We start from the raw sequence: 14,663 nt of genomic DNA on the forward strand, positions 1-14,663 counted from the left end.
AACAGAACCAAAAGTTGGTTCTTTGAGAAAATCAACAAGATAGATAAACTCTTAGCCAGACTAACGAGAGGACACAGAGAGTGCATCCAAATTAACAAAATCAGAAATGAAAAGGGAGACATAACTACAGATTCAGAGGAAATTCAAAAAATCATCAGATCTTACTATAAAAACCTATATTCAACAAAACTTGAAAATCTTCAGGAAATGGACAATTTCCTAGACAGATACCAGGTATCGAAGTTAAATCAGGAACAGATAAACCAGTTAAACAACCCCATAACTCCTAAGGAAATAGAAGCAGTCATTAAAGGTCTCCCAACGAAAAAGAGCCCAGGTCCAGACGGGTTTAGTGCAGAATTCTATCAAACCTTCATAGAAGACCTCATACCAATATTATCCAAACTATTCCACAAAATTGAAACAGATGGACCACTACCGAATTCCTTCTACGAAGCCACAATTACTCTTATACCTAAACCACACAAAGACACAACAAAGAAAGAGAACTTCAGACCAATTTCCCTTATGAATATCGATGCAAAAATACTCAATAAAATTCTGGCAAACCGAATTCAAGAGCACATCAAAACAATCATCCACCATGATCAAGTAGGCTTCATCCCAGGCATGCAGGGATGGTTTAATATACGGAAAACCATCAACGTGATCCATCATATAAACAAACTGAAAGAACAGAACCACATGATTATTTCATTAGGTGCTGAGAAAGCATTTGACAAAATTCAACACCCCTTCATGATAAAAGTCCTGGAAAGAATAGGAATTCAAGGCCCATACCTAAACATAGTGAAAGCCATATACAGCAAACCAGTTGCTAACATTAAACTAAATGGAGAGAAACTTGAAGCAATCCCACTAAAATCAGGGACTAGACAAGGCTGCCCACTCTCTCCCTACTTATTCAATATAGTTCTTGAAGTTCTAGCCAGAGCAATCAGACAACAAAAGGAGATCAAGGGGATACAGATCGGAAAAGAAGAGGTCAAAATATCACTATTTGCTGATGACATGATAGTATATTTAAGTGATCCCAAAAGTTCCACCAGAGAACTACTAAAGCTGATAAACAACTTCAGCAACGTGGCTGGGTATAAAATTAACTCAAATAAATCAGTTGCTTTCCTCTATACAAAAGAGAAACAAGCCGAGAAAGAAATTAGGGAAACGACACCCTTCATAATAGACCCAAATAATATAAAGTACCTCGGTGTGACTTTAACCAAGCAAGTAAAAGATCTGTACAAAAAGAACTTGAAGACACTGAGGAAAGAAGTTGAAGAAGACCTCAGAAGATGGAAAGATCTCCCATGCTCATGGATTGGCAGGATTAATATAGTAAAAAATGGCCATTTTACCAAAAGCAATCTACAGATTCAATGCAATCCCCATCAAAATACCAATCCATTTCTTCAAAGAGTTAGACAGAACAATTTGCAAATTCATCTGGAATAACAAAAACCCAGGACAGCTAGAGCTATCCTCAACAATAAAAGGACTTCAGGGGGAATCACTATCCCTGAACTCAAGCAGTATTACAGAGCAATAGTGATAAAAACTGCATGGTATTGGTACAGAGACAGACAGATAGACCAAAGGAATAGAATTGAAGACCCAGAAATGAACCCACACACCTATGGTCACTTGATTTTTGACAAAGGAGCCAAAACCATCCAATGGAAAAAAGATAGCATTTTCAGCAAATGGTGCTGGTTCAACTGGAGGGCAACATGTAGAAGAATGCAGATCGATCCATCCTTATCACCCTGTACAAAGCTTAAGTCCAAGTGGATCAAGGACCTCCACATCAAACCAGACACACTCAAACTAATAGAAGAAAAACTAGGGAAGCATCTGGAACACATGGGCACTGGAAAAAATTTCCTGAACAAAACACCAATGGCTTATGCTCTAAGATCAAGAATCGACAAATGGGATCTCATAAAACTGCAAAGCTTCTGTAAGGCAAAGGACACTGTGGTTAGGACAAAACGGCAACCAACAGATTGGGAAAAGATCTTTACCAATCCTACAACAGATAGAGGCCTTATATCCAAAATATACAAAGAACTCAAGAAGTTAGACCGCAGGGAAACAAATAACCCTATTAAAAAATGGGGTTCAGAGCTAAACAAAGAATTCACAGCTGAGGAATGCCGAATGGCTGAGAAACACCTAAAGAAATGTTCAACATCTTTAGTCATAAGGGAAATGCAAATCAAAACAACCCTGAGATTTCACCTCACACCAGTGAGAATGGCTGAGATCAAAAACTCAGGTGACAGCAGATGCTGGCGAGGATGTGGAGAAAGAGGAACACTCCTCCATTGTTGGTGGGATTGCAGACTGGTAAAACCATTCTGGAAATCAGTCTGGAGGTTCCTCAGAAAATTGGACATTGAACTGCCTGAGGATCCAGCTATACCTCTCTTGGGCATATACCCAAAAGATGCCTCAACATATAAAAGAGACACGTGCTCCACTATGTTCATCGCAGCCTTATGTATAATAGCCAGAAAATGGAAAGAACCCAGATGCCCTTCAACAGAGGAATGGATACAGAAAATGTGGTACATCTACACAATGGAATACTACTCAGCTATCAAAAACAACGAGTTTATGAAATTCGTAGGCAAATGGTTGGAACTGGAAAATATCATCCTGAGTGTGCTAACCCAATCACAGAAAGACATACATGGTATGCACTCATTGATAAGTGGCTATTAGCCCAAATGCTTGAATTACCCTAGATCCCTAGAACAAACGAAACTCAAGACGGATGATCAAAATGTGAATGCTTCACTCCTTCTTTAAATGAGGAAAAAGAATACCCTTGGCAGGGAAGGGAGAGGCAAAGATTAAAACAGAGACTGAAGGAACACCCATTCAGAGCCTGCCCCACATGTGGCCCATACATATACAGCCACCCAATTAGACAAGATGGATGAAGCAAAGAAGTGCAGACCGACAGGAGCCGGATGTAGATCGCTCCTGAGAGACACAGCCAGAATACAGCAAATACAGAGGCGAATGCCAGCAGCAAACCACTGAACTGAGAATAGGTCCCCCGTTGAAGGAATCAGAGAAAGAACTGGAAGAGCTTGAAGGGGCTCGAGACCCCAAAAGTACAACAATGCCAAGCAACCAGAGCTTCCAGGGACTAAGCCACTACCTAAATACTATACATGGACTGACCCTGGACTCTGACCCCATAGGTAGCAATGAATATCCTAGTAAGAGCACCAGTGGAAGGGGAAGCCCTGGGTCCTGCTAAGACTGAACCCCCAGTGAACTAGATTATGGGGGGAGGGCGGCAATGGGGGGAGGGTTGGGAGGGGAACACCCATAAGGAAGGGGAGGGGGAGGGGGATGTTTGCCCGGAAACCGGGAAAGGGAATAACACTTGAAATGTATATAAGAAATACTCAAGTTAATAAAAAAAAATTGGTTAACCCCAGAAAAAAAAAACCTAAATGGAATCAAGAAGATTAAAATAATTCCATGTATTTTACCAGATCACCACAAACTAAGGCTGGACTTCAGTAACAATAAAAACAGAGAATGCCCATATACTCATGGAAAGTAAACAATTCTCTACTCAAGGTAAGTGGGTCAGGGAAAAAATAGAGAAGGAAATTAAAGACTTTCTAGAATTCAATGAAAATTTGGGCCCAGCATACCCAAATTTATGGAGTACAATGCTAAGAGGAAAATTCATATCATTGAGTTTCTTCATAAAGAATTTTGACAGATCTATCAACTTAGTAGCATGCCTGAAACCTTCAAAAAGAAGCAATCATACCCAAGAGGAGTAGACTTCAGAAAATAGTCAAACTCAGGGCTGAATTCAACTAATTAGAAAAAAAATAGATCAAAAAAAAAAAGAATCAACAGAACAAAAGCTGGTTCTCTGAGAGAATCAACAAGATAGATTAAACCCTTAAGGAAACTAACTAAAAGGCACGGAGACAGTATCCATATTAACAAATTCAGAAATGAAAAGGGAGGCATAACAACAGAAACTGAGGAAGTTCAAAAATTATCAGCTCTTACTATAAAAGCATAAAGTTAACACAACTGGAAAATATAGATGAAATGGATAATTTTTAGAGAGATACCATGTACAAAATTTAAAATCAAGACCAGGTAAACTATCTAAATAATACCATAGCCCCTGGGGAAAAACAAGGAGTTATTTTAAAAACCTCCCAATCAAAAAAGCAAGTGTCAGATGGTCTTAGTGCAGAATTCTACCAGGTCTTCAATATTCCCCAAACTATTCCATAAAATAGGAACAGAAGGAACAGAAAGAACACTACCTAAATCACTCTATGAAGCCACAGTTATTGTGCTACCTAAACCACACAAAGGCCAAAGGAATAAGGAGAACGTTAGAGCAATTTCACTTAAGAACATCAGTGCAAAAAATATTCAATAAAATTCTTGCAAACAGAATACAAGAACACATTGTTATGGTTTGTATATGCTCAGCCAATGGAGTGGCACTATTTGGAGGTGTGGTCTTGTTAGAATAGGTGTGGTACTGTTGGCATGGGCTTTAAGACCTTCATCCTAGCTGCCTGGATGTCAGTATCCTGCTAGCAGTCTTCTGATGAAGATGTAGAACTCTCAGCTCCTCCTGTACCTTGCCTGCCTGGATGCTATCTTGTTCTTGCCTTTATAATCATAACCTTTGAACCTGTAAGCCAGCCACATTTAATGTTGGCTTTTGTCATGGTATCTGTTCACATCATAAAACCCTAACTAAGACACACATCAAAACCATCATTCAGCATAATCAGTCTTCATCCCAGAATGCAAGGATGGCTCAATATATGAAAAGTTATCAATGTATTCACTATATAAACAAACTCAAAGAAAAATATCACAGGATCCTATCACTAGATACTGAGAAAGCCTCTGACAAAATAGAACTCCCCTTTATTTTAAAAGTCTTGGAGAGTTCAGAAATTCATGGCACAGACCTAAGCATGATAAACAGAATTTAAAACAAAAAAGAGCCAACATCAAATTAAATGGAGAAAAACTTTAAGCAATTCCACTAAAATCAGGGACAAAACACGGCTGCCAACTCTCTCCTTATCTATTCAACATAGTACTTGCAGTTCTAGCTAAAGCAATAAGACAACAAAAGGAAATCAAGGGGATACAAATTGGAAAGGAAGAAGTCAAGATATCACTATTTGTGGATGATATGAGAGTATACATAAGCAACCCCAAAAATTCTACCAGAGAACTTATACAGCTGATAAATAACTTAGGGATAGTAGCTGGATATAAAAGTAACTTAAATCATTAGCCTTTCTTGTACAAATGATAAATGGGCTGAGAAAGAAATTAGGAAAAGAACACCTTTCACAATAGCCACAAATGTAAAATTCTTACTGTAACTCCAACCAAACCAGTGAGAGAAAGAAATCAAAGATCTCAGAAGATGGAAAGTTCTCACATGCTCATGGATAAGTAGAATTAACATAGAGAAAATGAGTATCTTTCCAGAGCAATCTACAGAATCAATGCAATTCCCATCAAAATTCCAGCAGTTCTTCACAGAAATGAAAAGAGCAATTCTCAACTTCATATGGAAAAACAGAAAACCCAAGAAAGCAAAAAAAAAAAAAATTCTCAACAATAAAAACACTTCAGGGAGAATCACCATCCATGACCTTAAGGTATACGACAGAGACAGCATTAGTAATAAAACTGCATGTCATTCATACAGAAATAGACCAGTCATTCAATAGAATAAAAGTGAAGAACCAGAAAAAACCCACACACCAAAACTATGCAGTGGAAAAAAAGAAAGCATTTTCAATAAATAGCCTTGGCTGGTCTTCCTGTAAGTCTGCATGTAGAATAATGTAAATTGATCCATATTTATCACCCTGCACACAGCTCAAGTCCTAGTGGATCAAGGACCACAACACAAAACCCAATACACAGAATCTAACAGAAGAGAAAGTGAGAAGTAGCTTTGAACACATTGACTCGAGAATTTTTTTTAACAGAACACAAATGGCTCAGGCTCAAAGATCAACAATTGACAAATGAGACCTCTTGAAACTGAAAAGCATCTGTAAGGCAAAGGACACTGTCAAAAGGACAAAATGTCAACTGACATATAGGGCAAACACTAACTTTAATTTTTGTGCTTTGCTTTTCTCCTTATTTTTTCAGATATTTTTCTCATCTAATCCACTCTGGCATTGAAGTTGCTATATAACCAATAGTGACCTTGAGCTTCTAATTCTCGTACCTTTCCTACCTGAATAATTCCAGAGGTATACTACTACATCTATGCCCACTTAAAAAAAGTTTTTACATTTTGAATTTGGCATTTATTTCCCTTACTTAAAATTATTTAATACCCTGTCTCAAATATATGAATGTGAGAATATCTTTTATCTTATTCTGGAATATTGGGCAAATTTCCCTGAAACACTTGGACAGACCGTTGCTAGAAAACTCTGCAAATAAGGTGGCTTAGGGCTACTACAAGAATCAGTAGATAAATAGGTGTTTAATCACACTACTCTGTTTTAAATCTCCATGGTTTCCCATTATCTTTAGAACAAAGTTCTAACACAACAGAGCGCATTGTGAAGCCTTTTTTGATACAGCCTAACTCTTTAGCTCATTGGGTATCTTTTACCCAACTACCAGATTTCTGCAAAAACGATTTTCTGGCTATCTAATAAGAATATTGAACTACTTTTGTTTCTGTAGATCACTGCCACAAAAGTGCTTAAAAGAAACAGAAGCGTATAAATAGAAAAAAGGAGAAAATGTCAATTATATGGGTGTACCATAATCTTCAGTGTCACTGCTGTGTCCGTGTAGGCGGGCCAAATTCTTCTGCATTTCTCCCACCCACAAGAGAGAGACAACCTATTATATCACATTAGACAGGAAACAGAATTTTCTACTAGAAAACAAGAATAAAGAGGCAATATCTATCACTTTCTGTCTACTGCTTAAAGGTTTTTCCTGGGATAGAAATCCCCTATGTGTCTGAAGTCTGTAACCACGTGGGATGTTTCACCTTCTCCTGAGTCCTTTTGTTTTACCCCTTATATTAACCTGTCTGTCTGTCTGCCTGCATTTCTGTCTGTCTGTCTGTCTATCTGTCTGTCTGTTTTATTTTACTATGACAAATACCCGAGAAAAACTGTTTATGGCAATAAAGATTTATTGGTTCACAGTTTAGAGATTTCTGTCTAAAGATAATTGCTCTGTTTTCTTTTCAGCATGTTTAAATGGAGAATGTAGTTTGTCTCTTGTCAGTCATGTATGGAATAGAAACCTCCTTGTTTCATGGCAGCAGGGAAACAGAGAGCAATAAACAGGGAAGAGTTAAGATGATTGTCCAGATGCCTACCCTCAATGACTCATGTCCTCAATGCAATGAACATTCCTGATCATTTGTACAATCTAGAAATATCATTGAATTATAAATCCAGCACTCAGACCACTGATTATGCCAGAGCCCTCATATTCTAGTCACTTCTTATAGTGTCACCATGTAGGAAACAAGCCTTTAGTAGTCAAGACTTTTTGAGAGGACATTTTATATATAAACCATAACACGATTCCCAATTTGTTTCACAGATTGAACCACTTTGACTACATTCCTTATCAAGCAATTCCCTTACAATGTGAAGAAAAGGGCAACAGTTTAATTTCTTTACAGAAAATAAAATTCATCCATATTTCAGAAGAATTTTCGTATATAAAAAAGAATCTTTCCAGTACAAATCATCCAAGCACAGTTACCATAATCCTCTCCAGTATTAAAAATGATATTGACCAAGTATTTGTGACCCTGAGACTTTCCTCCTGTGATTAGAACTGTGGAGTAGAGTATTTTACTCATTTTAAAGGACATGTTTAATATGCAGTCCTGGCTTGCCTGAAATTCACTGAGATCTACCTGCCTCTTCCTCCTGAGTGCTGGAATTAAAGTAATGCTTCACCATTTTTCTTATTTCATTATTAACAATTTTATTCTTTGTCTACAAAGCACTTAGTAACCACTTTAATTTAAAAGTAGTTATCAATGGAATGAACAGAATAGGTCATGATGCTCTCTTTAAACAACTACGAGCATTATTGCAGTATAGGTTCAGGGACCTAGGGTGGAAGATGAAGTCACTGCTGTCTTCTTCAGCTATAAACCTGCTTTCTTTCTTTTCAATGGCATCACATTCAAGTCTGAGGTAAGCCACAAAGTAGAAATGAACTAAGTCCTTTACCATCTATTATTTGTAGGCCATCTTAGAGCAAATTACAATACTTTTAAGAGGTCATGTGATGGGAATGCCGTTATCATAAATGCCTTCGTTAAGGGTTTTACAATAGTTAAAATAACCTTCCTGTCAGTCCACTCTGGACTTTTCATTCAAACCTTTCTTTTAACCTCATCATATACCTTTAGACATCTAAATTCTCAATTCTGACTTATAAATGCTAACCATCCTCCCCTCCCTCCCTTTTTTTCCTCAACCTAGTATTTCCTAGAGCCTGACTCTGACTCTGAGCCTGGCAAACATTTCGTCCATCTTACTCAATATGCTGAGCACATTTTATTTTATTTTATTATATATTCTGAAGCATATTCTTTAACGGTTAGCATTTTTTCAATTTGTAAAATGAAAAACAAAGACAAAAATATACATGATAATATTGGTAGTAACCAAATCTTATCATGTTCTCAAAAAATGTGTAAATCATCTCAAGGATTTTAACAGACTCTCCTGTTCCTTCCCTACAATATAGCAGCCACACTCTCTGTTATATACAGAAGAAAAAATATAGCTAGAGACTTAATTTGCAGAATCAATGATATATAAGCTTTCTCAAAATGACTTCATCTCTCAATCTGACTTAGTATTCTGCTTGCTCATTGATGCTTTCTCAAGGATAGAAATAATAATGGCTAGGACCACTGCCCATCATCTTACATAACTCATTCATGAGTCCTTATGTTTATAGGAGACAATTGAAATCATCAGATATCCAAAATTATTTTGAAAAGCTGCACACCGACGTGTTTCTTAAGATATTAAACATTTTTTCAAAAACAATTTGAAAAAGCAAATGACCGGCGTTTCTAACAGGGGGTCAATGAAGGGCCAGACAATAAGTATCCCAGGTGTGGTAGGCTATGTGGACTGTTGCACCTTTTCAACCCTTCTTTTTTAGAGGAAAACTTCCCCCAACAATGTTAACAAAGAGGGATATGATCCAGTAAAATTGTATAAAGACTATGCTGGACACCATTGGGACCAACAGATACACTTTGCCTGCCCCTGCTCTATCCAGATTGGAATTCTCCAGAAAGACATCTTAACAGCTTAAAGCAAGATATCTCTTTCAAAAATCAAACTTATATTCCCCTGGTTGATATCAGGATAAAAATTTCTGTTGTCCAAAGCACTGTGTAAAATTATCCTGGCCACTGTTGTTCACAGTGAGGTCACTGAAATGCTACATTGTGGCTTCTTTAATCTTTTTTGTTTTATACTGATTGCGCTTTAAGTTCTCTTTTTTTCTTTCTCTTTTTTCCTCTGAGCAGCAACAAAAAAAAAACACATCAAAGCTTATGATAGGGAAGAAAATCTAATTATATTCAAATATTCAGAATCTGTATGAAAAGTAACAGGAAAAAAACTAATTGGATTTTCTAGTGTGATACACAAAGTCAGCCTTCCTGTGTCAGACTCCCTGGTAATAGTACTAATATGCTGCTTCTCCAAATTGATATTGGCTTTTTTAAAAAAGAAAATGCTGGGTTCAGTCCCCAGCTCCGAAAAAAAAATTAAAAAAGAAAATGATCTTTTTGGAAAATATAGTGAGCTATGCATAGGATCACTTCCTTTTTCTCTTGTCTAAATTATTTTCTGCTGAGCCTGGACTCATGAATATGAGAAGGTTATAGGCACATGGGTTATACTTTCAGAGAAATAAAAATAACAATCACTACCATGCATAGAAACCATACACAGAACAAAGCCAAATCTAAAGTTTAATTTCACTTGGTGAGAAGGAAATTAAATTACCATTCCAAGGAACTTGAGTAAATGAAAAGTATTACAGCAAAAGATAGTAAGCAAGTGCTAGGAGTGTGCTTGAAGACTCAGTCAGCAGTACTAGAGCATAGTATGCAAGGGGACCTAGCCATGAAGGTGGGCTGCTTTCTACCAAGACTAATTCACTGGGGTCTGTTCCTTGATCTCTTCAAAATGTTAACAAGGGAGAGTTAAGTCTTTAATTTAATCCACACTAATAACCGGTTAGAGAGAAATAATGTCACTGTTAGGACAATAGAATTTTTATTGGATAATTTTTATTTACACTTCAAATATTATTCCTTTTCCTGGTTTCCTGTCAATAAGGCCCCTATCCTATCACCCTACCCCTTTTTCTATAAGGATGCTCCCCATCCCCAACCATCCCCTTTCCTGCTTCCCCCTGATATTCCCCTACACGGAGCAGGGGATGGTGCCCAACCTTGACAGGACCAAGGGCTTCTCCTGTTGGTTGGTGCCCAAAAAGGCCAACATCTGCTACATATGCAGCTGGAGTCATGGGTCGATCCATGTGTACTTTCTAGATGGTGGTGTAGTCCCTGGGAGCTCTGGTTGGTTGGTATTGTTGTTCTTATGGGGTTTCAAGCCACTTCAGCTCTTTCAGTCCTTTCTCTAATTCCTCCAATGGGGACCCAGTTCTCAGTTCAATGGTTTGCTGCTAGCAATCGCCTCAGTATTTGTCATACTCTGGATGACCCTATTAGGAGACAGCTATATCAGGCTCCTGTTAGCATGCACTTCTTGGCTTTATCATTATTGTCTAGTTTGTGTGTGTGTGTGTGTGTTTGTGTGTGTGTGTGTGTGTGTGTGTGTGTGTGTGTGTGTGTGTGTGTGTGTGTGTGTGAGAGAGAGAGAGAGAGAGAGAGAGAGAGAGAGAGAGAGAGCTGTATCCCCAGGTAGGACAGGCTTTGAATGGCCAATCTTTCAGTCTCTGCTCCAAACTTTGTCTCAATATCCTCTCCTATGAATATATTTGTTCCCCCTTTTTAAGAATGACTGAAGCATCAGCACTCTGCTAGTCCTTCTTGAGCTTCATGTGGTCTGTGGATTGCATCTTTGGTAATTTGAGCTTTTGTGCTAATACCAAATTATCAGTGAGTGCATACTATGTGTGGGGGTGTGTGTATGAGATTGGGTACATCACTCAGGATGATAGAGTTTCTTATTTGAAACAATAATCTAAGATGCCTAGAACACATGAAACTCAAGACGGATGATCAAAATGTGAATGTTTCACTCCTTCTTTAAAAGGGGAACAAGAATACCCTTGGCAGGGAATAGAGAGGCAAAGATTAAAACAGAGACAGAGGAACACCCATTCAGAGCCTGCCCCACATGTGGCCCATACATATACAGCCACCCAATTAGACAAGATGGATGAAGCAAAGAAGTACAGGCAGACAGGAGCCGGACGTAGATCCCTCCTGAGAAACACAGCCAGAATACAGCAAATACAGAGGCGAATGCCAGCAGCAAACCACTGAACTGAGAATAGGACCCCCGTTGAAGGAATCAGAGAAAGAACTGGAAAGCTTGAAGGGGCTCGAGACCCCATATCAACAACAATGCCAAGCAACCAGAGCTTCCAGGGACTAAGCCACTACCTAAAACTATACATGGACTGACCCTGGACTCTGACCTCATAGGTAGCATTGAATATCCTAGTAAAATCACCAGTGTAAGGGGAAGCCCTGGGTCCTGCTAAGACTGAACCCCCAGTGAACATGATTGTTGGGGGGAGGGTGGCAATGGGGGGAGGATGGGGAGGGGAACACCCATTCAGAAGGGGAGGGGGAGGGATTAGGGGGATGTTTGCCCGGAAACCGGGAAAGGGAATAACACTCGAAATGTAAATAAGAAATACTCAAGTTAATAAAAAAAAAAGTACGTGAAAAAAAAACAATAATCTTGACAGGTTATCCTTATTTCTGCAGGTTCTTTAGTAGTATAATGATGTCTATAGGAACTTTATCTAAATAATGTTTCTAACTTTATAAATATAAAATTTTATAAAAGTCAATGTTGTAATAAAAGGATTCACATGTACTAGCATTGATCTATCAAGAGCTATAACATATTTTTCATGTTGACCACACTTCTTCATCTCTGCTCTTGTATATCTTTCTTTTTCTTTCTTCTCTGAATAAACAGACATGGGAGAGGTCAAAACAAAGTTTAAGTGAAGATTCTCTCTTACTCTATAATTCTAAGTAGCTTTGAAGAAAGATTGCTAGTAAGGAAAGTATGCTAAAATAAAATCCATCAAATAGAAGACACTAAATATGCCCACCTTTTGCAATTACATATTGACTTATTTTATGGTCTCAGCATACAGTATGGTCTACCTGAGGTAGACAGTAAGTACATAATCATTGAAGTCATCTTATTACTATCCTTCTACAGTTAAACAGTAATATTTTGTTTTCCACAAGGTTCCTGGGACATCTACTCTGTGGTTCTTTGTCAACTGAGCAGTGACACACATGGGTTTCATGTCATGGAATGATACTTTAACACAGTCAGGTACTGCTTGTTCACTCCTACAGGCTCTGTTCCACCAATGCTCTAGCATATCTAACTCACAGAACACATTGTAAGTTGAAGGACTTGTAGCAGGGTTGGTTCTTATATTTTTTTCAGCACCACGTAGAGTACCTTCTGCTACAAAGAACACTGGCCCAGTGGGAGTAGCGTGGCACCTGAGCAACTTTATTTTTGTGCAACTCTGTAGAATTGTAGAAAGAATTGGTATGAGAACTTCCATGGAAGCTTTAGAAAATTCAGGAATGGATTCTTCAGCTTCACAGCTTTTCTTTGAAAAATACTTTTGACTACTGCTTCCATATTTTTACTAGTAATAGATATATTTAAGTTATTTTTGAGCATGTAAACCATTTATCATACTATATTTTTTACATTTATTTATTTTATTGGTTATTTTATTAATTTACATTTCAAATACTGTTACCCTTTTTCAGCTTCACTTCACAGACTCCCCATCACCTAAACCCTCTCCCTTGCCTCTATGAGAGTGCTCCCATAGCCACCTTCCCCACTCCCATCTCATCACTCATCACTCCAGCATCCCCCCATTTCAGGACATCAATCCTCCACAGAATTAAGGGCTTCCCTTCCCATTGATTTCAGACAAGGTTATTCTCTGTTATATTTGCATTTGGAGCCTTGGATTCCTTGGCTGTTGGCTCAGTCCCTGGGAGCTCTGGGAGATTAGTCAGTATTGTTGTTCTTCCCATGTGGTGCAGTGGGGCCAACCACCCACCTCCAAAATTTTGACTCTGAATTGTTCTAATCTAAAGGAAATGCAGAGACAATGAATGGAGCAGAGACTGAAGGGAAGGTAATCCAGAGAAAACCCTGCCTTGGGATATGTGCCACCTGCAGATACCAAACCCTGACACTATTGATGATGTGAGGAAGTGCTTGCTGACAGGAGCCTGGTACAGCTGCCTTCTGAGAGGCATTGCCAGTCAGGACCAATGCAGATGCAGATACTCACAGCCAACCATCAGGCTGAGCACAGGACACCAATGGAAGAGGTAGGGGAAGGAATGAAGCTATTTATATCTTATGGCTTAAATTGTGGTAAATGTTGTGAACGGAGAAGTTCTATTTTTTTCTAGGCTTTCCAGTTATTTATGTTTTTCAAATATTCTCTAATGATTATTTGGATGTCACTGGAACCTGCTATAAAACATATTTTTGATTTCAAATTGATTAATGTGTGCTTTTTAACTTTTTAATAAACTGGGAAATAATTTGTCAATTTTTTAACTTTTAAGAAAACTAACTTGAATTAAGATGATTAATTGCATTCAAGTCAGGACAGCAGAAAATGTAGAATACTTTTTAGGCAAGATAATGGAAGTATGGTCTAGCTGCTGGATTGTCTGCATATATTATAAAAATGGCCATAATACTAAAATTATATTTAGTGCAATACCTATAAAGATTTATGTTATATTTCAAGAAGCAATTTGAGACCACAGAAGACCGTGAATTGCTAAAACAATTCTAAGAATCAAGATCAAGGCTGATGGTATCACAATAAATAAACTCAGATTATACTGCCCAACTATAGTGATAAAGGCAAGATGGCATGAGGGAATAACACTCAGATAGACAATTGGAAAATAATCAAGAATGAGAAAACCTATCTAAAAGCTATTTGACAAAAGAGGCAAAAACATACACTGGATAATAATAACCTATTCAATAAATGGTGCTGACAGTTGGGGATTTGGCTCAGTGGTAGAGCGCTTGCCTAGAAAAGAAAAAATAAATAAATAAATGGTACTGACAAAATTGGATATCCATGTGCATAACAAAAAATTTGATTTACATTTTTCAACTGGTACAAAGTCAATTTGAAATTGATGAAATACTTTAAAGCCTGAAATGTTGACGTTTCTTTTTTGAAGAAAGCATAGCAATAATCTTCAATGTAGACCAGACCAGTTTTGAACACAAGACCTTCTGAACAGAAATTTACTAGGACAGGAACTATAAAAATTT

This window comes from Rattus norvegicus, chromosome 5 (assembly GCF_036323735.1).
Source record: "Rattus norvegicus strain BN/NHsdMcwi chromosome 5, GRCr8, whole genome shotgun sequence".
Classification (NCBI taxonomy): domain Eukaryota; kingdom Metazoa; phylum Chordata; class Mammalia; order Rodentia; family Muridae; genus Rattus; species Rattus norvegicus.